Source organism: Oncorhynchus kisutch, linkage group LG25, assembly GCF_002021735.2.
Source record: "Oncorhynchus kisutch isolate 150728-3 linkage group LG25, Okis_V2, whole genome shotgun sequence".
NCBI classification, from domain to species: Eukaryota; Metazoa; Chordata; class Actinopteri; order Salmoniformes; family Salmonidae; genus Oncorhynchus; species Oncorhynchus kisutch.
The window spans coordinates 37,375,082-37,399,113 of NC_034198.2; the positions used below are offsets into that span (position 1 = coordinate 37,375,082).

The following is a 24,032-nucleotide window of genomic DNA, read 5'->3' on the forward strand; positions in this document are numbered from 1 at the left end:
CGTAAGTCTTTATGGTAAGTATTTTATAGTAAATATTTTATAGTAAGTATTTTATAGTATTCTTTTATTCTGGTCTTTTTATACTGTACTTTATTGTTTACATTTCTTTAGATTGATTTCAAAAGTCATCCACATTGGGGGTTGCTTAATAAATACAAATACACCAGCAATGAGCTCACTCTGAATCTCACTCAAACAAAAGACAAAATCAACTAATTTTAAACTCATCTTTCTTACTCTCTGTTACTACCAGTGCAAACAGATTAACTATTTGATGTAGTTGATATGTCTTCTTCTATAGATTATGCTACGGCTATGAGGACAAAACTACATCCTTATTTAGAAGCTTTTCCCTGAGGAAGCATTGATGAGCCAGAGCTGCACGATCAATCGATTAATTCCAATCGATTAATTCCAATCGATTAATTCCAATCGATTCATTCCAATCGATTCATTCCAATCGATTCATTCCAATCGATTCATTCCAATCGATTCATTCCAATCGATTCATTCCAATCGATTCATTCCAGATAAAAGTCGAACCACGGTTCATCAAATGAATTCGTTGCGTTAAAAAGCAATGCACCAACAGATTACATGTGCCAAGTGTTGTCACGGATCCCTCCTGAACTGTCATTACCCACACACCTGGTCCCCATTTCCCACTGATTGTAATTGTATAAATGTGCCCTTTGGTTTCCTTTGTCCTGTCGATTATTGTTACAATGTCCGTTGGTGGTATGAGTACCTGTGCTGTGTTGTTTTGGCTGTATTGAGCAGACGATTACAGGTCTCGTCCCATGTGTTGCCCTTGTGTATTTATTCGAGGTACTCCCCGCTCTTTTGTTTGGGTCTCAACCCTGTGTTTTGTATACGTGTTTGTTTGGTCTTTGTCCCCGTGCCTTTACACGGCACGCTGTAATTTGGGTAAATAAAAAAAGATATTACACATTCCTGTGCCTGTCTCCCGATCCCTTTATACCAAGCGTGACAAGTGTTGATTAACATATGAAATGATTAGTTAGAACCAGAGATATGTATAGAGAATAGATATGGAGCCGGGTAGAACACTCAGCTCCAAATTAATACTGAGGTCACAAAGTGCTTATTTATCTCATATTTAAAAACGGTAATACATATTTGTAAGTAAGTGTGGATGTTTCTAGAGGACTGTTTCACCCCTTAGCCGTGTGATGATCACAGTAAACCCACAGGTCCTCATGCCCTATTGCTGGGATATCTCATTTAAAAATGTTGATTTGAATTTGTCCGTATCGTCTGCCTGTCTGCCTGTCTGTCTGTCTGTCTGTCTGTCTGTCTGTCTGTCTGTCTGTCTGTCTGTCTGTCTGTCTGTCTGTCTGTCTGTCTGTCTGTCTGTCTGTCTGTCTGTCTGTCTGTCTGTCTGTCTGTCTGTCTGTCTGTCTGTCTGTCTGTCTGTCTGTCTGCCTGCCTGCCTGTCTGTCTGTCTGTCTGTCTGTCTGTCTGTCTGTCTGCCTGCCTGCCTGTCTGTCTGTCTGTCTGTCTGTCTGTCTGTCTGTCTGTCTGTCTGCCTGTCTGTCTGTCTGTCTGTCTGTCTGCCTGTCTGTCTGCTTGCCTGCCTGCCTGCCTGCCTGCCTGCCTGCCTGCCTGCCTGCCTGCCTGCCTGTCTGCCTGTCTGTCTGTCTGTCTGTCTGTCTGTCTGCCTGTCTGTCTGCCTGTCTGCCTGTCTGTCTGTCTGTCATTAGGTTTGTTTAGCTAGCTGAGATGAAGTGGAGAGAGTGTTTTGTAGAAATGTTATTCGCTCCTGCGGCTTTTAGACAGTCACTCACAGCCAGCATTTATTTAAACCTACACCCAGTTGCCTTTTCATGAGCAATAAACACCAGAGCTAACAGCTGTTGTTTGACCTCACTGTCGCCGTGGAAATGAAGTGCTTAGTGTCATTTCTTTGCTTGATTGGTTTGGGTGTGCTGCTCAGCGAGCCGGATGTTCTGTCATGTTCATGTCCTCTCCATGGTAAAGCATAACAACACCGTATAAACATAATGTCTCACTCTCATTTAGCTTAGTCCCTGTTCCTTGATTTGATCAATGTGCAACGAGATGAAGGATTCACATGAAGTGACGTGCACATGAAAGCGTCATCTCTTTTTCAGCGTCTCTTCCCTCTGTGTGCTAACCAAAGCACTTTGAGCAAGTACTTACTGCAAAACGGACCGAAAAACAAAAAAATAAAACAATGTCCATGTGTCTTTCCTTTTAAACAAATAAAAAATGATATCATGATGCGTAATTATGACTAGCTACCGTATATGGTAAACAGCAGAATGCCAGGCCAAGTGCTCATGATGTCACAAGCCAAATGTTCCCCTAAGGAAAAATAAATAGTTTGTGAGCCATTTAATTGAATTCCCGCTGGGACATCATAAAATCATAAATAACACATGAATCAGTTACAAAAAAAACCCCATGCTGCTTAGTTTTCAGTCCAGCAACAGGGGATGGGGATGGGGTGGATGAGAGGGTTGGAGGGATGGGGGATGGGGTGGACGAAAGGGTTGGAGGGATGGGGGATGGAGGGATGGGGTGGACGAGAGGGTTGGAGGGATGGGGGATGGAGGGATGGGGTGGACGAGACGGTTGGAGGGATGGAGGGATGGGGGATGGCGGGATGGGGTGGACGAGAGGGTTGGAGGGATGGAGGATGGGGGATGGAGGGATGGGGTGGACGAGAGGGTTGGAGGGATGGATGATGGGGGATGGGGTGGACGAGAGGGTTGGAGGTATGGGGAATGGAGGGATGGGGTTGACGAAAGGGTTGGAGGGATGGAGGGATGGGGGATGGAGTGATGGGGGATGGAGGGATGGGGTGGACGAGAGGGTTGGAGGGATGGAGGATGGGGGATGGAGGGATGGGGTGGACGAGAGGGATGGAGGATGGAGGGATGGGGTGGACGAGAGGGTTGGAGGGATGGAGGATGGGGGATGGAGGGATGGGGTGGACGAGAGGGTTGGAGGGATGGAGGATGGGGGATGGAGGGATGGGGTGGACGAGAGGGTTGGAGGGATGGAGGATGGGGGATGGAGGGATGGGGTGGACGAGAGGGATGGAGGATGGAGGGATGGGGTGGACGAGAGGGTTGGAGGGATGGAGGATGGGGGATGGAGGGATGGGGTGGATGAGAGGGTTGGAGGGATGGAGGATGGGGGATGGAGGGATGGGGTGGACGAGAGGGTTGGAGGGATGGAGGATGGGGGATGGAGGGATGGGGTGGACGAGAGGGATGGAGGATGGAGGGATGGGGTGGACGAGAGGGTTGGAGGGATGGAGGATGGGGGATGGAGGGATGGGGTGGACAAGAGGGTTGGAGGGATGGAGGGATGGGGGATGGGGGGATGGGGTGGACGAGAGGGTTGGAGGGATGGGTTGGACGAGTGGGTTGGAGGGATGGAGGGATGGGGGATGGGGTGGACGAGAGGGATGGAGGGATGTGGTGGACAAGAGGGTTGGAGGGATGGGTTGGACGAGTGGGTTGGAGGGATGGAGGGATGGGGGATGGGGTGGACGAGAGGGATGGAGGGATGGGGTGGACGAGAGGGTTGGAGGGATGGGGGATGGGGGATGGGGTGGACGAGAGGGTTGGAGGGATGGGGGATGGGGGATGGGGTGGACGAGAGGGATGGAGGGATGGAGGGATGGGGGATGGGGGGATGGGGGATGGGGGGATGCGGTTGGAGGGATGGGGTGGACGAGAGGGATGGAGGGATGGGGGATGGGGGGATGGGGTGGACAGGAGGAATGGGGGGATGGAGGGATGGGGGATGGGGTGGACAAGAGGGTTGGAGGGATGGAGGGATAGAGGGATGGGGTGGACGAGTGGGTTGTTCTCAAATAGGGGGTCTCGTCCCATAGTCAAGGGCCAAGATCAGAGGCACACCTTGCGGAGTGGTAGGGGGGCGGGGTTGGTTGAGTCTCGGTGCCAGCACTTGTTTGTCCCGTTAGACATCGAGGATGTGGAGGCGTTGGCGGGTGCATCCTGAGCAGCAGAACATCCCTTTACGGTCACTCCGAGTGGCTTACTGACAACACTTTAGAGAAAGAAGTTGACTACATTGTTGAACATGGCCAGCATATTACCAGGTTGTAGGCCCGGTGGATCCGTCTGTCCTGGTGGACTGAGGACACGTACAGTATAGATGATAGATGGCCACTAGAGTCCTGGGGTCCCAGAGGATGGCGAACATGGAGTTGATGGCGAGCAGCATGGCAGGGCTCTTACCCAGCCGCCATAGCCATGCCAACTGAGGCCCACAGCCACCACACTCCTCCTGGCACGGGGCCTGTCTCTGCCGCGCTCCCAGCCGGCGGAGGATCAGCAAGTTCAGAACCAGGAAGATGCTACACGGCAGGAAGTATATTATAGTCACATGTGTCCATTTGAGGGCGGGGTCAAGGGAGGTGGGCGGTAACATGTCAGACCACCAGAAGAACGACACGCCCGACAACAGCGCCAGGAATAAGACGATGGCGATCCACCACACCGCAGCGCCGGGCAGCTAATCTAGCGGTGGAGGAGAGCGCCACTTAGCGGTCCATGGTAAGAGGTACGGTGGCCCAGATGGAGGTATGGCTGTCAGTGAACTCCGCCACTCTGACCTAGTGCAGCAGGAGGGTGGGGACCTAGAAAATCAGTACAATACTTTATTGTCCATTCTTCAACCACTGGGCTGCCTACCTCCCTGTGGAACATGGCTGTTTGCAGCAGGAAGCCCACCGAGATGATGCAGCGCTGGGAGAGGATATCAGAGCCGGTTAGAGCCAGCAGGTACACCACAGCCACCGAAGTCAGGATGTTAACTGAGAGGGGGGGGGGGTGAAGAGAGAGGGTAGAGAAAAAGAGGGGGAAGTGGGAGAGGGGAAAGAGAGAGAGAGAGAGAGAGAGAGAGAGAGAGAGAGAGAGAGAGAGAGAGAACATTTACTCAAACACCATTTGAAGTCCATTATACTTGGCCTGTGGCTGTGTTACGGTAGATATTCTGTGGAGGGGGGAGATATTTGTTCACACACACACACAGTATGTGTGTGTGTGTGTGTGAAATACAGGAGCTACATTGATGTGTATTTCCTTCAATATAAAGAGCTCATGTATATTCCAATGGATAATATCACTGTCACAGCCTTGTCAACAACACGATATTCCCACTAAAGTCAATTGGAGCACATGTGTGACCACAGTTAGTCTCAGACCTTCGACCTCAACACAGACCTCTCAATGCGTACTGGGGGAAATTAGTACACTGTGCTCTTGGGGTGGGTGTGTGTGTCTTGGTGTTGATGTGTGTGTCTTGGGGTGTGTGTGTGTGTCTTGGTGTGTGTGTGTGTGTCCTTGGTTAATTCCAAAAGGTCATCTGGAGGATTGAGTGAGCGACGCAGCTCTCCCCTCCACCCCCCCCCCCCCCCCAATCTGTAAATAGCACACCCAACTACCTCATCCCCATATTGTTATTTATGTTGCTCCTTTGCACCCCAGTATCTCTACTTGTACATCATCATCTGCACATCTATCACTCCAGTGTTAATGATAAATTGTAATTATTTTGCCTCTATGGCCTATTTATTGCCTTACCTCCCTACTCTTCTACATTTGCACACACTGTACATTTATTTTTCTATTGTGTTATTGACTGTACGTTTGTTTATGTGTAAATCTGTGTTGGTGTTTTTGTCGCACTGCTTTGCTTTATCTTGGTCAGGTCACAGTTGTAAATGATAACTTGTTCTCAACTGGCCTACCTGGTTAAATAAAGGTGTTCTCAACTAGCCTACCTGGTTAAATAAAGGTGTTCTCAACTAGCCTACCTGGTTAAATAAAGGTGTTCTCTACTAGCCTACCTGGTTAAATAAAGGTGTTCTCAACTAGCCTACCTGGTTAAATAAAGGTGTTCTCAACTGGCCTACCTGGTTAAATAAAGGTGTTCTCTACTAGCCTACCTGGTTAAATAAAGGGGAAATATAAAATATCCTGCCGGATAGTGATCACCCATGACAACATTTTTTTATGTATTCATTTATCTTTATTTAACTAGTCAGTTAAGAACAAATTCTTATTTACAATGACGGCCTAGGAACAGTGGGTTAACTGCCTTGGGGGCAGAACAACAGATTTTTACCTTGTCAGCTCTGGGATTTGATCTGGCAACCTTACGGTTACTAGTCCAATGCTCTAACTACTAGGCTACCCTGCCGCAATGACAACATAATATTGGTGGACTGGGGCTGTGTGTGTGTGTGTGTGTGTGTGTGTGTGTGTGTGTGTGTGTGTGTCTGTCTGTGTGTGTGTGTGTGTGTGTGTGTGTGTGTGTGTGTGTGTGTGTGTGTGTGTGTGTGTGTGTGTGTGTGTGTGTGTGTGTGTGTGTGTGTGTGTGTGTGTGTGTGTGTGTGTGTGTGTGTGTGTGTGTGTGCGTGCGTGTGTCTGTCTGTGTGTGTGTGTGTGTGTGTGTGTGTGTGTGTGTGTGTGTGTGTGTGTGTGTGTGTGTGTGTGTCTGTGTGTGTGTGTGTGTGTGTGTGTGTGTGTGTGTGTGTGTGTGTGTGTATATATATATATATATATATACAGTATATAGGGTGATGGGATGTATAGACATTATTGACAGTATATTAATAGTATATGTAGTATATCTGTAGAATATATATGATATTATATGTACAGTAATAGATAGGATAGGCCTTGACTAGAATACAGTATATACATATGAAATGAGTAAAACAGTGTGTAAACATTATTAAAGTGACTAGTGTTCCATTATTAAAGTCACTAGTGATTCCACGTCTATGTACATAGGGCAGCAGCCTATACGGTGCAGGGTTGAGTAACCGGGTGGTAGCCGGCTAGTGACTAAAGTTCAGGGCAGGGTACTGGGCGGAGGCCGGCTAGTGGTGACTATTTAACTGTCTGTGTGTGTGTGTGTGTGTGTGTGTGTGTGTGTGTGTGTGTGTGTGTGTGTGTGTGTGTGTGTGTGTGTGTGTGTGTGTGTGTGCGTGCGTGCGTGCGTGCGTGCGTGCGCTCCACACTGAGGAGGGTGTTGCAGTAAATGACAGGGACATCTAGACCTCTGCGACACTTTACCTCCTGGTTTCAGGCCTTGCTCTGAAGGGTTGGTCTCTGTGATATTGGGCCAGTCAAACAAGACCTTGGTGCTTCTCCTGAACGGGAGATAACTATTTTGAGAGAGGAGGACCATGGTCAGACTACTGAAAAAATATATCTGATTTGACTGAAACGTCACTAGTTTTATCGGTGAGTCAGTGAACAGTATAGTAAGCAGAGACTGTTAAGCCATTGTATAGCTAGCACCTCTACTGTAGTTTGAGCACAAATCCATTTTTTATTATTTCACTTACAATTTTAAAGATAGAATGATCAAAATATTAAAAAGTGCAAATTAAACTGTATGCTAGGAACTGTCAAACTGCTGCTATGGAATGAAAGTCCTGCTACATTACTACCCCACATTGAACCACAGCCAGGGGACAGCTACATTACTACTCTACATTGAACCACAGCCAGATGGCTGCTACATTACTACTCTACATTGAACCACAGCCAGGGGACAGCTACATTACTACTCCACATTGAACCACAGCCAGATGGCTGCTACATTACTACTCCACATTGAACCACAGCCAGATGGCTGCTACATTACTACTCCACATTGAACCACAGCCAGATGGCTGCTACATTACTACTCCACATTGAACCACAGCCAGATGGCTGCTACATTACTACTCTACATTGAACCACAGCCAGGGGACAGCTACATTACTACTCCACATTGAACCACAGCCAGATGGCTGCTACATTACTACTCCACATTGAACCACAGCCAGATGGCTGCTACATTACTACTCCACATTGAACCACAGCCAGATGGCTGCTACATTACTACTCCACATTGAACCACAGCCAGATGGCTGCTACATTACTACTCCACATTGAACCACAGCCAGATGGCTGCTACATTACTACCCCACATTGAACTACAGCCAGATGGCTGCTACATTACTACTCCACATTGAACCACAGCCAGATGGCTGCTACATTACTACTCCACATTGAACTACAGCCAGATGGCTGCTACATTACTACTCCACATTGAACCACAGCCAGATGGCTGCTACATTACTACTCCACATTGAACCACAGCCAGATGGCTGCTACATTACTACTCCACATTGAACCACAGCCAGATGGCAGCTACATTACTACTCCACATTGAACTACAGCCAGATGGCTGCTACATTACTACTCCACATTGAACTACAGCCAGATGGCTGCTACATTACTACTCCACATTGAACCACAGCCAGATGGCTGCTACATTACTACTCCACATTGAACCACAGCCAGGGGACAGCTACATTACTACTCCACATTGAACCACAGCCAGATGGCTGCTACATTACTACTCCACATTGAACCACAGCCAGATGGCTGCTACATTACTACCCCACATTGAACTACAGCCAGATGGCTGCTACAGTACTAATCCACATTGAACCACAGCCAGAAGGCTCCTACATTACTTCTCTACATTGAACCACAGCCAGAGGGCTGCTACATTACTACTCCACATTGAACCACAGCCAGATGGCTGCTACATTACTACTCCACATTGAACCACAGCCAGATGGCTGCTACATTACTAATCCACATTGAACCACAGCCAGATGGCTGCTACATTACTTCTCTACATTGAACCACAGGATCCTAATGGCTCCATGTCTGGCTTTATCCTTCATGACCTCAATGTGTTTCACTGGGGGAAGTGTTGTTCTCCATATAAGTGCTCTTACTCCTGTCTGGCTTCATAATGTTAGATGAGATTCATATGAGTGTTAATAAAGCATGCTTAATCTGTTATTTGTATTGCATTTATTATGATTCCACATTAGCTGGATGTGTAGGCTATACATTAGCCATAATTGGTCATGTGTTGGTTGGTGGGGGAGTGATGGTGATGATCAGGTAAATGGCAAAGTGAAGAGGGACTTAGGATGTTTTCCAGACTCTCTCGCACCTCTTTTTCTCTCTCTCTCTCTCTCTCTCTCTCTCTCTCTCTCTCTCTCTCTCTCTCTCTCTGTCTCTCTGTCTCGCTCTCTCTCTCTCAGGCACCTCTCTCTCTGTCTCTCTCTCTCATACCTCTCTTTCGCTATCTCTCTCTCTCTCTCTCTCTCTCTCTCTCTCTCTCTCTCTCGCTCTCTCTCTCTTGCTCTCTCTCACCCGCACCTCTCAATTCAATTCAATTGACTTTATTGACATGGCAAGTTCATCAATACTCACATTGTCAAAGTATTCATGTAGAAAAATCTAAAATAAATATTTATATATATATATATATAAAGAAATATATATATATATTTATATATAAATGGTGGGACCAACAGCAATAATAATAGTAGTAGTGGACATGGGATTACCATTAACAACAACAATATTAATGAGAACAACAATACATTAAAGCAGTGGTAGTAGACCAGTGTCAACATGACTGAGAAGACACATGACCTGGTAGTAGACCAGTGTCAACATGACTGAGAAGACACATGACCTGGTAGTAGACCAGTGTCAACATGACTGAGAAGACACATGACCTGGTAGTAGACCAGTGTCAACATGACTGAGAAGACACATGACCTGGTAGTAGACCAGTGTCAACATGACTGAGAAGACACATGACCTGGTAGTAGACCAGTGTCAACATGACTGAGAAGACACATGACCTGGTAGTAGACCAGTGTCAACATGACTGAGAAGACACATGACCTGGTAGTAGACCAGTGTCAACATGACTGAGAAGACACATGACCTGGTAGTAGACCAGTGTCAACATGACTGAGAAGACACATGACCTGGTAGTAGACCAGTGTCAACATGACTGAGAAGACACATGACCTGGTAGTAGACCAGTATCAACATGACTGAGAAGACACATGACCTGGTAGTAGACCAGTGTCAACATGACTGAGAAGACACATGACCTGGTAGTAGACCAGTGTCAACATGACTGAGAAGACACATGACCTGGTAGTAGACCAGTGTCAACATGACTGAGAAGACACATGACCTGGTAGTAGACCAGTGTCAACATGACTGAGAAGACACATGACCTGGTAGTAGACCAGTGTCAACATGACTGAGAAGACACATGACCTGGTAGTAGACCAGTGTCAACATGACTGAGAAGACACATGACCTGGTAGTAGCCCAGTGTCAACATGACTGAGAAGACACATGACCTGGTAGTAGACCAGTGTCAACATGACTGAGAAGACACATGACCTGGTAGTAGCCCAGTGTCAACATGACTGAGAAGACACATGACCTGGTAGTAGACCAGTATCAACATGACTGAGAAGACACATGACCTGGTAGTAGACCAGTGTCAACATGACTGAGAAGACACATGACCTGGTAGTAGACCAGTATCAACATGACTGAGAAGACACATGACCTGGTAGTAGACCAGTATCAACATGACTGAGAAGACACATGACCTGGTAGTAGACCAGTGTCAACATGACTGAGAAGACACATGACCTGGTAGTAGACCAGTGTCAACATGACTGAGAAGACACATGACCTGGTAGTAGACCAGTGTCAACATGACTGAGAAGACACATGACATGGTAGTAGACCAGTATCAACATGACTGAAAAGACACATGACATGGTATGAAAGACAAAACAAAACAAGATGGGAAATATTATTGACATTACTTTGCACTTTTCACTGGCTGTCCCTCAGGTTGTGGCAGGAGGACACATATTTGGCTGCCAAAACTGCACATTTTGGCTTTTCACACAATAAATATTAGATTTTTTCTTCATCCTTTATAGTTTCAAATTTTTTGTATTGAATTATAATTTTGGGAAATAAATATTCTCTTAGGTCTGAGTATTTGTCACAGTGTAATAGGAAATGCAGCTCTGTCTCTACCTCTCCCCTGGAGCAGAGTGAGCACAGCCTGTCCTCTCTGGTTAGCCATGTTTGTCTGTGACGACCTGTCTCTATAGCCAGACTGTCCTCTCTGGGCAGCCAGGTTTGTCTGTGACGACCGGTCTCTATAGCCAGACTGTGCTCACTGGGTCTGTACCTAGTCAATGTTTTCCCCAGTTTTCTATCAGTCACAGTGGTCAGATAGTCTGCGACCAAGTACTGTCTGTTCAGAGCCAAATAGCATTGAAGTTTACTTAGATTTTTTGTGGTGTCTTTCCAATAGGGGATATATTTTTCTTTTTGTTTTGTGATGATTTGGTTGGGCCATATTTTCTGAGTGTTGTCCTGAGGCTCTATGGGGTTGGTTTGGGTTGGTGAACTGAGCCTCAGAACCAGCTGGCTGAGGGGACTCTTCTCTTGTTTCATCTCTTGACATTGTAGAGCTGTGTGATGGAATGTTTTGGGGTCACTTGTTTTTAGATGGTTGTAAAATTTGATGCCTCTTTTTTCTATTTGAATGAGAAGGGGGTTTTGGCCCAATTCTGCTCTACATGCGTTGTTTTGAGTTGTTCTTTGCACTTGCAATACAGTCTTGCAAATCTCTTCAAGCAGTATTTCAAATGGATGTTTGTCCCATTTGGTGAATTCATTATTAGAGACTGGACCCCATACTTCACTGCCATATAGATCAATTGGTTCTAGAACTGATTGAAACATTTTGAGCCAGATTCTAATTGGAATTTGGATTTTGCTGTTCCTTTTAATGGCATAGAATGCTCTTCTTGCTTTGTCTCTGAGCTCATTCACAACCATGTGAAAGCTGCCTGTGTTGTTGATATTTAGTCCTAGATATGTGTCGTTTTTGGTGTGTTCTAATAGAACTGTGTCCAAATAGAATTTATATTTGTCATCCTTATTTCCGGACCTTTTTTGGAAAGGGCTAATTTTTAGGTTAACGGTCAGAGCCCAGGTCTGACAGAACCTATGGTTAACGGTCAGAGCCCAGGTCTGACAGAACCTGTGGTTAACGGTCAGAGCCCAGGTCTGACAGAACCTGTGGTTAACGGTCAGAGCCCAGGTCTGACAGAACCTGTGGTTAACGGTCAGAGCCCAGGTCTGACAGAACCTGTGAAGATGATCTAGGTGCTGCTGTAACCCTCTTTAGTGGGAGACCGCAGCACCAGGTCATCTGTCTACAGCAGACCCTCCTTAGTGGGAGACAGCAGCACCAGGTCATCTGTCTACAGCAGACCCTCCTTAGTGGGAGACAGCAGCACCAGGTCATCTGCATACAGCAGACCCTCCTTAGTGGGAGACAGCAGCACCAGGTCATCTGTCTACAGCAGACCCTCCTTAGTGGGAGACAGCAGCACCAGGTCATCTGTCTACAGCAGACCCTCCTTAGTGGGAGACAGCAGCACCAGGTCATTTGCATACAGCAGACCCTCCTTCGTGGGAGACAGCAGCACCAGGTCATCTGTCTACAGCAGACCCTCCTTAGTGGGAGACAGCAGCACCAGGTCATCTGTCTACAGCAGACCCTCCTTAGTGGGAGACAGCAGCACCAGGTCATCTGCGTACAGCAGACACTTGATTTCAGTGTTGTGTAGGGTGATACCAGGTGCTGCCGATTCTTCTAATGTTTTTGCCAATTCATTAATGTAGATGTTAAATAGTGTTGGACTTATTGGGCAGCCCTGTTTCACTCCCCATCCCTGAGAGAAGAAGTCTGTTTTCTTGTTGCCAATTTGAACCGCACATTTGTTTTTAGTGTACATTGATTTAATAAAATCATGTGTTTTCCCTCCAATACCACTTTCTATTAGTTTATAAAAAAGACATTTGTGCCAAATTGAATCAAATGCTTTCTTGAAATCTACAAAACACGAGTAGATTTTGCCTTTGTTTTGGTTTACATGTTCTTCAATTAGAGTGTGGAGGGTGTAAATGTGGTATGTTGTACGATCATTTTTTAGAAATCCAATCTGGCTTCTGCTCAAGACAATGTGTTCATGAAGGAAATGATGTAGTCTGCTATTTATAATACCGCAGAGAATTTTCCCCAAGTTGCTGTTAATGCAAAGTCTTCTGTAATTATTTGGGTCAAATTTGTCTCCATTTTTATAGATTGGTGTGATCAATCCCTGGTTCCAAATATCGGGGAAATACCTGCAGTGAGGATAATGTTGAAGAGTTTGAATTTGTGGTCTGTATATTTGATCATTTCATTTAAAATACCATCAGCACCACAGGCCTTTTTGGGTTGGAGAGTGCGTAGTTTTTCCAATAGTTCTTCTTCTGGGGTATCCACAGGATTCTGATAGTCTTTGCCTGCTGATTCAAGGATTTGTAATTTTTCTTGTATATCTTTTTATTCTGGGCTCTTTGTTATATTGCTGTAGAGGTTTGCAAAGTGATTTCTCCACATATTGGATAGCCAGTTCCTCCTGATGAGGTTTGTTTAATTTATTCCAATTCTCCCAGAAGTGGTTTGATTCTATGGATTCCTCAATTCCATCCAGCTGATTTCTAATGTGCTATTCCTGTTTTGTTCTTAGGGTGTGTTTGTATTCCTTCAGTGTTTCCCCATATAGAAGGCCTATATTTTTGTTGTCTGGTTCTCTGTGTTTTTGATTAGATATATTTCTCAATGACTTTCTTAGATTTTTGCAATCATTATCAAACCATTTTTCATTATCTGTTATTTCTGGTTTGCTCTTATGCTTCTTTAAATTAATTTGTCAAATATAAAGTTTATGTTCCAAACAGCCAAATAGGCTCTGAGAGACTCTGGGTTTTGGTCGGTGAGGAAGTAGTCTACAGTGCTGCTGCCAAGGTGCTGCTGCCAAGGGATGAGCTGTAGGTGTACCTACCAAAAGAGTCCCCTCTCAGCCTGCCGTTGACTATGTACAGACCCAGTGTTCGACAGAGCTGTAGGTGTACCTACCAAAAGAGTCCTCTCTCAGCCTACCATTGACTATGTACAGACCCAGTGTTCGACAGAGCTTCACGAGCTCTGATCCTCAACACTGGGGCCCCACAAGGGTGCGTTCTGAGCCCTCTCCTGTACTCCCTGTTTACCCACGACTGCGTGGCCACGCACGCCTCCAACTCAATCATCAAGTTTGCGGACGACACAACAGTGGTAGGCTTGATTACCAACAACGACGAGACGGCCTACAGGGAGGAGGTGAGGGCCCTCGGAGTGTGGTGTCAGGAAAATAACCTCACACTCAACGTCAACAAAACTAAGGAGATGATTGTGGACTTCAGGAAACAGCAGAGGGAACACCCCCCTATCCACATTGATGGAACAGTAATGGAGAGGGTAGTAAGTTTTAAGTTCCTCAGCGTACACATCACAGACCAACTGAATTGGTCCACCCACACAGACAGCATCGTGAAGAAGGCGCAGCAGCGCCTCTTCAACCTCAGGAGGCTGAAGAAATTCGGCTTGTCACCAAAAGCACTCACAAACTTCTACAGATGCACAATCGAGAGCATCCTGGCGGGGTGTATCAGCGCCTGGTATGGCAACTGCACCGCCCTCAACCGTAAGGCTATCCAGAGGGTAGTGAGGTCTGCACAACGCATCACCGGGGGCAAACTACCTGCCCTCCAGGACACCTACACCACCCGATGCTACAGGAAGGCCATAAAGATCATCAAGGACATCAACCACCCGAGCCACTGCCTGTTCACCCCGCTGTCATCCAGAAGGCGAGGTCAGTACAGGTGCATCAAAGCTGGGACCGAGAGACTGAAAAACAGCTTCTATCTCAAGGCCATCAGACTGTTAAACAGCCACCACTAACATTGAGTGGCTGCTGCCAACACACTGTCAATGACACTGACTCAACTCCAGCCACTTTAATAATGGGAATTGATGGGAAATTATGTAAATATATCACTAGCCACTTTAAACAATGCTACCTTATATAATGTTACTTACCCTACATTATTCATCTCATATGCATATGTATATACTGTACTCTATATCATCGACTGCATCCTTATGTAATACATGTATCACTAGCCACTTTAACTATGCCACTTTGTTTACATACTCATCTCATATGTTACACTGTACTCGATATCATCTACTGTATCTTGCCTATGCTGCTTTGTACCATCACTCATTCATATATCCTTATGTACATATTCCTTATCCCCTTACACTGTGTATAAGACAGTAGTTTTTTTGGAATTGTTAGTTAGATTACTTGTTCGTTATTACTGCATTGTCGGAACTAGAAGCACAAGCATTTCGCTACACTCGCATTAACATCTGCTAACCATGTGTATGTGACAAATAAAATTTGATTTGATTTGATTTGAGCTGTACTCCATTTTTGTTTTTCACTTTCTCATAGTTGTTTCTGTGGGGGTATATGGGGAGGGAAAGGTTGTTGCTTCCTGGTAAGTGTTTATCCCCATGACTGTTTATAGTGTCTGGTCTAGCATTCAGGTCTCCACAGACCAGTACGTTGCCTTGGGCCTGAAAGTGACTCATTTCCCCATCTAGAATGGAGAAACTCTTTTCACTGAAGTAGGGTGACTCTGTGGGGGGAATGTATGTGGCACAGAGGAAGACGTTTTTATCTGTCAAGATGGCCTCCTTGTTGATTTTTAACCAGATAAAGAATTCCCCTGTTTTGATCAATTCATTTTAATTAATTAGTTCAGATTTATACCATATTAGCATTCCCCCTGAGTCTCTGCCCTGTGTGATTCATTTTCATTTAGTGGATGGTAAGATGATCTCCCTATAACCTAGTGGACAGCCAGTGGAAACATCACCTCTGGACCATGTTTCCTGTAGTACTACAATATCAATATCATAAATGACTTTCAGGAAGTCTGGGTTTCTGCTCTGTAGCCCAAAAGCAGAGGACTTCAAACCTTGTAAATTCCAACATGCAACGTTAAAAGATTTCATAACTTTTTTTCTTTACCTCTCAAATGTGATTTGTTTATCATTTAAGATATCATTTGTGTCATGCCACTTGGGTGGATGTAGTGTGAGGATGATGGAGTTCTTGTGTTCATCTTACCATGACCCCCGGCCTATCACATGTGAGCATCCATGACCCTCGGCCTATCACATGTGAGCATCCATGACCCTCGGCCTATCACATGTGAGCATAGTAGACTCAGCATTTGTTTAATGTCACTAATTTGGTTGGTGGGGGCTGGGCTAGTTGCTCCTCTCACAGCCTGTGCTTAGCTCTGCCTGCTGGGCTGTGGCTCCTCCAAGTGGGGTCTGCAGTGGGGGGCGGAGGGGTGGGAGGCCTCGTCTGCGTGGCTCTGAAGCTGGGCTGGGGTGGTCTGTGCTGTGCTGGCTGGCTGTGGTGGGCATTGAGGTTGGTGGTGCTGTGGTCGTGGCCGGGGGGTCCAGGGTGCTGGTCCGGGGTGTTGTCTCGGTCCGGGGTGTTGTCTCCCTGTACAGGTGAACATGGTCATAGAGACAGTCCAGATCGAGGGTGGGATGGTGGGCCAGGTGTACATTGGGTCACAGGGGGGCTGGTGTTTATTCTTTGGATTGTGGCAGGGTGGAAGTCCTTCCTCTGTAGAAGGGTTGACACCATGATTCTTGAGTTGGGGAAGATTGCGGAGGCCTTCTCGATCACTCCCCGTAGTGAAGTCGCCACCCTCTCCTGCTGAGCACGCAGGTCGTTGCTTCCGGTATGTATGATTATGTGGCTTGGCGACCCGAGATGGGCCTCAAGCAGCTCCATGTCACTCTGGGCTGGGGAGGCCTGGCTGGTTGAGGACAGGGCTGGGGAGGCCTGGCTGGTTGAGGACAGGGCTGGGGAGGCCTGGCTGGTTGAGGACAGGACTGGGGAGGCCTGGCTGGTTGAGGACAGGACTGGGGAGGCCTGGCTGGTTGAGGACAGGGCTGGGGAAGCCTGGCTGGTTGAGGACAGGACTGGGGAAGCCTGGCTGGTTGAGGACAGGACTGGGGAGGCCTGGCTGGTTGAGGACAGGACTGGGGAAGCCTGGCTGGTTGAGGACAGGACTGGGGAAGCCTGGCTGGTTGAGGACAGGACTGGGGAAGCCTGGCTGGTTGAGGACAGGGCTGGGGAAGCCTGGCTGTTGAGGACAGGACTGGGGAAGCCTGGCTGGTTGAGGACAGGGCTGGGGAGGTCTGGCTGGTTGAGGTGGGCTCCTTTGCTGTGTGAGGGAAGGTCATAGAGTGGTGATCTAGCTGCTCCTGCAGCCTGTCCTCTGTTCTCTTTCTCTCCTGCAGCCTGTCCTCTCTTAGTGTGGTCAGATCGTTATTACTCTTCTGCCTGTCTTTTTGGAGGTCTCTCACCTCCTTTGTTAGATCAGCCAGCTCTCTCTCTCGAGTCCGTCTCTCTCTTGCTGAACCTCTTTTCAGCTGTATTGCAAGGCTGCTGTCCTGCTCTGTCCTCACCTTGGTTAGGAGCTCCTGTAAGGTGTGGTTGTCTGGTTGCTGTTTGCTCACACTCTCCCTCAGCAGGACCACCTCCCCCTCCAGTTTGGTGAACTCATCCCTCATGGCAGCCATGGTGGTGAGGAGGGCCTGAGCCTGCTCTGCACTGGGGCGTGTCCTCCACTATGATGGGAAGAGAGGTGCTGGATGTGCCTTTTTGGATGGGGATAGTAGGGGTGAGGGTGGTGCTGGTGGAGTTTGTCTTGTGGGAGGGCATGTCACTGGTGGTGTCCTTCTCTCTCTCTGCTCTCTCCTTAATGGTCTGAAAGTCTGTTTCAAACAGCCTAATGTTACCTTGCACCATGACAGTCCCAGTCTTGTAGAGGTTGATTGTTATCATGGTGCTGTCAGGGTCGTCTGTCTCTTTGATTTTCAGCTTCCACCCATTACAGATTCCCTATTTCTTTATGGATGGGTAGTGAGAGCACAGTGCTGCATTTGGCTGGTCAGTGAGGAAGATGAGACTCCTCACGTCACCGTTTTTGTAGAGGTCTGCAAAAAGGGTTTCTGGCCTCCCCTTTAGTAGTTTCTGTTTAAAAGCTTAAAAGTCATTTTTGGCCACTGGAGGGTAGAGAATGGATTCAGCACTGAGGGGGAGTGGGGACATGGTGCCTGTGGGCTCTGCTGCTGCCGCTGCTGCTCTATTCTGCTGCCCCATTGCCATGGCAACCAATTTGTTTGTCTACTGCTGTTGTTAGCTAGCTAATTTAGTTCAATAACCAGCAAAAAGAGTGACAAATCTTTACACAAAAAAAAACAGAAGATATGTTTAATGTTAGTCCGTGCTCTTTTTGGTTTACTCACTCAGTTTGGTCGTTTGATGTAGTTGTATTAACTCTCCTTGCTAGGTTTGTTCTAGCTCGTTTCTTCTGGCTAGCTTGTTAGTCTGCTGGCTAGTTCTTTGCTGTGTAGCTAGCTAGCTAGAGTCAAAACTTCTTAACTTGAGGCGCAAAGTTACTTTTTTTCTATTCTGAATGAATAGAGTTGTTGTTCATCACTTCTTGTCTGGAATTCTTTTTCAATTAGAGTGTTTATCTCATTCTAAAAACCAAAAAAAATTAAATATATCAGGACCTCATGTTGAGCATGACTCTCTCTCAATTCAATTAAATTTCAATTCAATTCAAGGGCTTTATTGGCATGGGAAACATACATCTCTCTCTCTCTCTCTCTCTCTCTCTCTCTCTCGCATCTCTCTCTCTCTCTCTCTCTCTCTCTCTCTCTCTCTCTCTCTCTCTCTCTCTCTCTCTCTCTCTCTCTCTCTCTCTCCCTCTCTCTCTCTCTCTCTCTCTCTCTCCCTCTCTCTCTCTCTCTCTCGCACCTCTCTCTGCTCTGGGTCAAATGGTATAGGAGTTATACACTATACAGTTTATTAGGTACACCCATCTAGTACCAGGTCGGATCCCCCTGTAGCCAAGAAGGGATGCACCTGGTCAGCAACAATGTTTAACGTTGTTCAATTGTTCAAAACATTCCTCACACCATTACACCATCGCCACCAGCCTGTACAGATGACACCAGGCAGGATGCGGAATTGCGCCAAATCCTGACTCTGCAATCAGGATGACGCAACAGGGACCGGGATTTGTCGGACCAGGCAATGTTTTTCCACACCTCAGTTGTCCAGTGTTGGGGGTCGCGTGCCCACTGGAGCTGCTTCTTCTTGTTTTTAGCTGATAGGAGTGGAACTCGGTGTGGTTGTCTGCTGCAATAGCTTGACGAGGACTGATGAATGCATTCTGAGTTGTCGCTCTGCACACCACTGTTGTGCTGCGCTGTTATTGGCACGTTTGGGGCCTGTTAGCCCTTCTCCTTTGACCTCTAATATCAATGAGCTTTTATCGCCCACAGGACTGCCGCTGTCTGGCTGATTTTTGTTTGTCGCACCATTCTCAGTAAACCCTGGACACTGCCATGCGTAAAAAGCCCAGGATACTGGCCGTTTCTGAGATACTGGAACGCTCAAACCACGCTCAAAGTCTCTTAGGTCACTCGTTTTGTTGATTCTAACTTCAATGGAACAGTAACTGAATGCATCGATGCCCGTCTACCTGCTTCATATAGCAAGCCACGACCACGTGAATCACTGCCTGTAGGAGCAAACCTTTTCATGAACGGGGTGGTGTACCTAATAAACTGGCTACTGAGTCTATTTCAGTACAGTATGTCGTCAGTGGTTTTGCAGATCAGAGATGCGTACTTAGCTATTTTAATGAAGGATAAAAAGACTAATCCGAAGTTATTGGTCGCATATTTAGCAGATGTGTGTGTGTGTGTGTGTGTGTGTGTGTGTGTGTGTGTGTGTGTGTGTGTGTGTGTGTGTGTGTGTGTGTGTGTGTATACAGTCATATACAGTCATGGCCAAAGGTTTTGAGAATGACACAAATATTAATTTTCACAAAGTCTGCTGCCTCAGTTTGTATGATGATAATTTGCATATACTCCATGATGCTATGAAGAGTGATCAGATGAATTGCAATTAATTGCAAAGTCCCTCTTTGCCATGCAAATGAACTGAATCCCCCCCCCCCAGCCAAAATTCCACCTCATTTCAGCCCTGCTACAAAAGGACCAGCTGACATCATGTCAGTCATTCTCTCATTAACACAGGTGTGAGTTTTAACAAGGACAGGGCTGGCGATCACTCTGTCATGCTGATTGAGTTCGAAAAACAGACTGGAAGCTTCAAAAGGAGGGTGGTGCTTGGAATCATTGTTCTTCCTCTGTCAGCCATGGTTACCTGCAAGGAAACACCTGCCGTCATCATTATTTTGCACGAAAAGGGTTTCACAGGCAAGGATATTGCTGCAAGTAAGAATGCACCTAAATCAACAATTTATTGGATCATCAAGAACTTCAAGGAGAGCGGTTCAATTGTTGTGAAGAAGGCTTCAGGGCGCCCAAGAAAGTCCAGCAAGCGCCAGGACCATCTCCTAAAGTTGATTCAGCTGCGGGATCGGGGCACCACCAGTACAGAGCTTGCTCAGGAATGGCAGCAGGCAGGTGTGAGTGCATCTGCACGCACAGTGAGGCGAAGACCTTTGGAGGATGTTCTGGTGTCAAGAAGGGCAGCAAAGAGCCACTTCTCTCCAGGAAAAACATCAGGGACAGACTCATATTCTGCAAAAGGTACAGGGATTGCACTGCTGAGGACTGGGGTAAAGTAATTTTCTCTTATGAATCCCCTTTCCGATTGTTTGGGGCATTGGGAAAAAAGCTTGTCTGGAGAAGACAAGGTGAGCGCTACCATCAGTCCTGTGTCATACCAACAGTAAAGTATCCTGAGACCATTCATGTGTGGTGTTGCTTCTCAGCCAAGGTAGTGGGCTCACTCACAATTTTGCCTAAGAACACAGCCATGAATAAAGAATGGTACCAACACATCCTCCAAGGAACAGTTTGGTGATGAACAATGCCTTTTCCAGCATGACGGAGCATCTTGGCATAAGGCAAAAGTGATAACTAAGTGGCTCGGGGAACAAAACATCGATATTTTGGGTCCATGGCCAGGAAACTCCCCAGACCTTAATCCCATGGAGAACTTGTGGTCAATCCTCAAGAGGCCTGTGAACAAACAAAAACCCACAAATTCTGACAAACTCCAAGCATTGATTATGCAAGAATGGGCTGCCATCAGTCAGGATGTGGCCCAGAAGTCAATTGACAGCATGCCAGGGCGGATTGCAGAGGTCTTGAAAAAGAAGGGTCAACACTGCAAATATTGACTCTTTGCATCAACCTCATGTAATTGTCAATAAAAGCCTTTGACACTTATGAAATGCTTGTAATTATACTTCAGTTTTCCATAGTAACATCTGACAAAAATATCTAAAGACACTGAAGCAGCAAACTTTGTGGAAATTAATATTTGTGTCATTCTCAAAACTTTTGGCCACGACTGTATATATAAACTCAGCTAAAAAATAAACGTCTCTTTTTCAGGACCCTGTCTGTCAAAGATAATTTGTAAAAATCCAAATAACTTCACAGATCTTCATTGTAAAGATTTTAAACACTGTTTCCCATGCATGTTCAATGAACCATAAACAATTAATGAACATGCACCTGTGGAACGGTCGTTAAGACACAAACAGCTCACAGACGGTAGGCAATTAAGGTCACAGTTAAGAACACTTAGGCCACTAAAGAGTCCTTTCTACTGACTCTGAAAACACCAAAAGAAAGATGCCCAGGGTCCTTGCTCATCTGTGTGAACGTGCCTTAGGCATGCTGCAAGGAGGCACGAGGACTGCAGATGTGGCCAGGGCAATACATTGCAATGTCCGTACTGTGAGACGCCTAAGACAGTGCTACAGGGAGACAGGACAGACAGCTGATCATCCTCGCAGTTTCAGACCACTTGTAAAAACACCTGCACAGGATCGCTACATGCGAACATCACACCTGCAGGACAGGTACAGGATGGCAACAACAACTGCCCGAGTTACACCAGAAATGCACAATCCCTCCATCCTTGCTCAAACTGTCTGCAATAGGCTGAGAAAGGCTGGACTGAGGGCTTGTAGGCCTGTTGTAAGGCAGGTCCTCACCAGACATCACTGGCAACAACGTCGTCTATGGGCACAAACCCACCATCGCTGGACCAGACAGGACTGGCAAAAAGTGCTCTTCACTGACGAGTCGCGATTTTGCCTCACCTGGGGTGATGGTCGGATTCACGTTTATCGTCGAAGGAATGAGCGTTACACTGAGGTCTGTACTCTGGAGCGGGATCGATTTGGAGGTGGAGGGTCCGTCATGGTCTGGGACGGTGTGTCACAGCATCATCGGAAAGAGCTTGATGTCATTGCAGGCTATCTCAACGCTGTGTGTTACAGGGAAGACATCCTCCTCTCTCATGTGGTACCCTTCCTACAGGCTCATCCTGACATGACCCTCCAGCATGACAATGCCACCAGCCATACTGCTCGTTCTGTGCGTGATTTCTTGGCCAGGCCAGCGAAAACACCGGATCTCAATCCCATTGAGCACGTCTGGGACCTGTTGGATCAGAGGGTGAGGGCTAGGACAAATCCCATCAGAAATGTCTGGGAACTTGCAGGTGCCTTGTTGGAAGAGTGGGGTAACATCTCACAGCAAGAACTGGCAAATCTGTTGCTGTCCATGAGGAGGAGATGAAATGCAGTACTTAATGCAGCTGGTGGCCACACCAGATACAGATTGTTACTTTTGACCCCCCCCCCCCTTTGTTTAGGGACACGGTATTCCATTTCTGTTAGTCATATGTCTGTGGAACTTTTTCAGTTTATGTCTCAGTTGTTGAGTCTTGTTATGTTCATACAAATATCTACACATGTTAAGTTTGGCGAAAATTAACATAGTTGACAGTGAGAGGTCATTTCTTTTTTTTGCTGAGTTTATGTGTGTGTGTGTGTGTGTATATATACAGTGCCTTGCGAAAGTATTCGGCCCCCTTGAACTTTGCGACCTTTTGCCACATTTCAGGCTTCAAACATAAAGATATAAAACTGTATTTTTTTGTGAAGAATCAACAACAAGTGGGACACAATCATGAAGTGGAACGACATTTATTGGATATTTCAAACTTTTTTAGCAAATCTAAAACTGAAAAATTGGGCGTGCAAAATTATTCAGCCCCCTTAAGTTAATACTTTGTAGCGCCACCTTTTGCTGCGATTACAGCTGTAAGTCGCTTGGGGTATGTCTCTATCAGTTTATTAATAGTATATGTAGTATATCTGTAGAATATATATGATATTATATGTACAGTAATAGATAGGATAGGCCTTGACTAGAATACAGTATATACATATGAAATGAGTAAAACAGTATGTAAACATTATTAAAGTGACTAGTGATTCCACGTCTATGTACATAGGGCAGCAGCCTATAAGGTGCAGGGTTGAGTAACCGGGTGGTAGCCGGCTAGTGACTAAAGTTCAGGGCAGGGTAATGGGCAGAGGCCGGCTAGTGACGGCTATTTAACAGTCTGATGGCCTTGAGATTAGAAACTGCTTTTCAGTCTCTCGGTCCCAGCTTTGATGCACCTGTACTGACCTCACCTTCTGGATGGTAACAGGGTGAACAGGCCGTGACTCAGGTGGCTGAGGTCCTTGATGATCTTCTTATCCTTCCTGTAACTCCGGGTCCTGAAGGACACGCAGTATGCCGCCGGTGATGTGTTGGGTAGACCGCACCACCCCCTGGAGAGAGAGCTGCAGTCAGCATTTTGATGTCTCCAAAAATGTTGATGCAGTATTGGAAAGATCATTGTGTTTTACACCAGAAATTACTCTCAATTTGACTTCATTCAATCCTGCCAGGTTGCCTGGATAGAAATGCTTTAAAATGAATGCAAGACATGTTGTATTTTGATCATTTATTATGTGCTTTAGAGACGGGTATAATTTCACTCGTCTTTGGCAGTACTATATTACATTAAGTGTAAAAAATAGGCGGATCATCGTTCCTGTAAGCCTGATGGTGCCGTATTTGGGACAAATCCTTCTGTTTTTAACAGTAATTCCTCTTCGTATTTTTTCTCCAACCCTCATAATCTACGAGTGAGATATACTGTAATGACTCATAATCTACTAGTGAGATATGCTGTAATGACT

The 24,032-nt window shown here is 46.3% G+C and overlaps 1 pseudogene; it reads right to left on the minus strand.

Annotated features, from left to right (window-relative positions):
* Positions 1 to 3,905: 3,905 nt before the first annotated feature.
* On the minus strand, positions 3,906 to 16,714 carry LOC109870217 (probable G-protein coupled receptor 142; annotated as a pseudogene).
* Between the last annotated feature and the right edge of the window lie 7,318 nt (positions 16,715 to 24,032).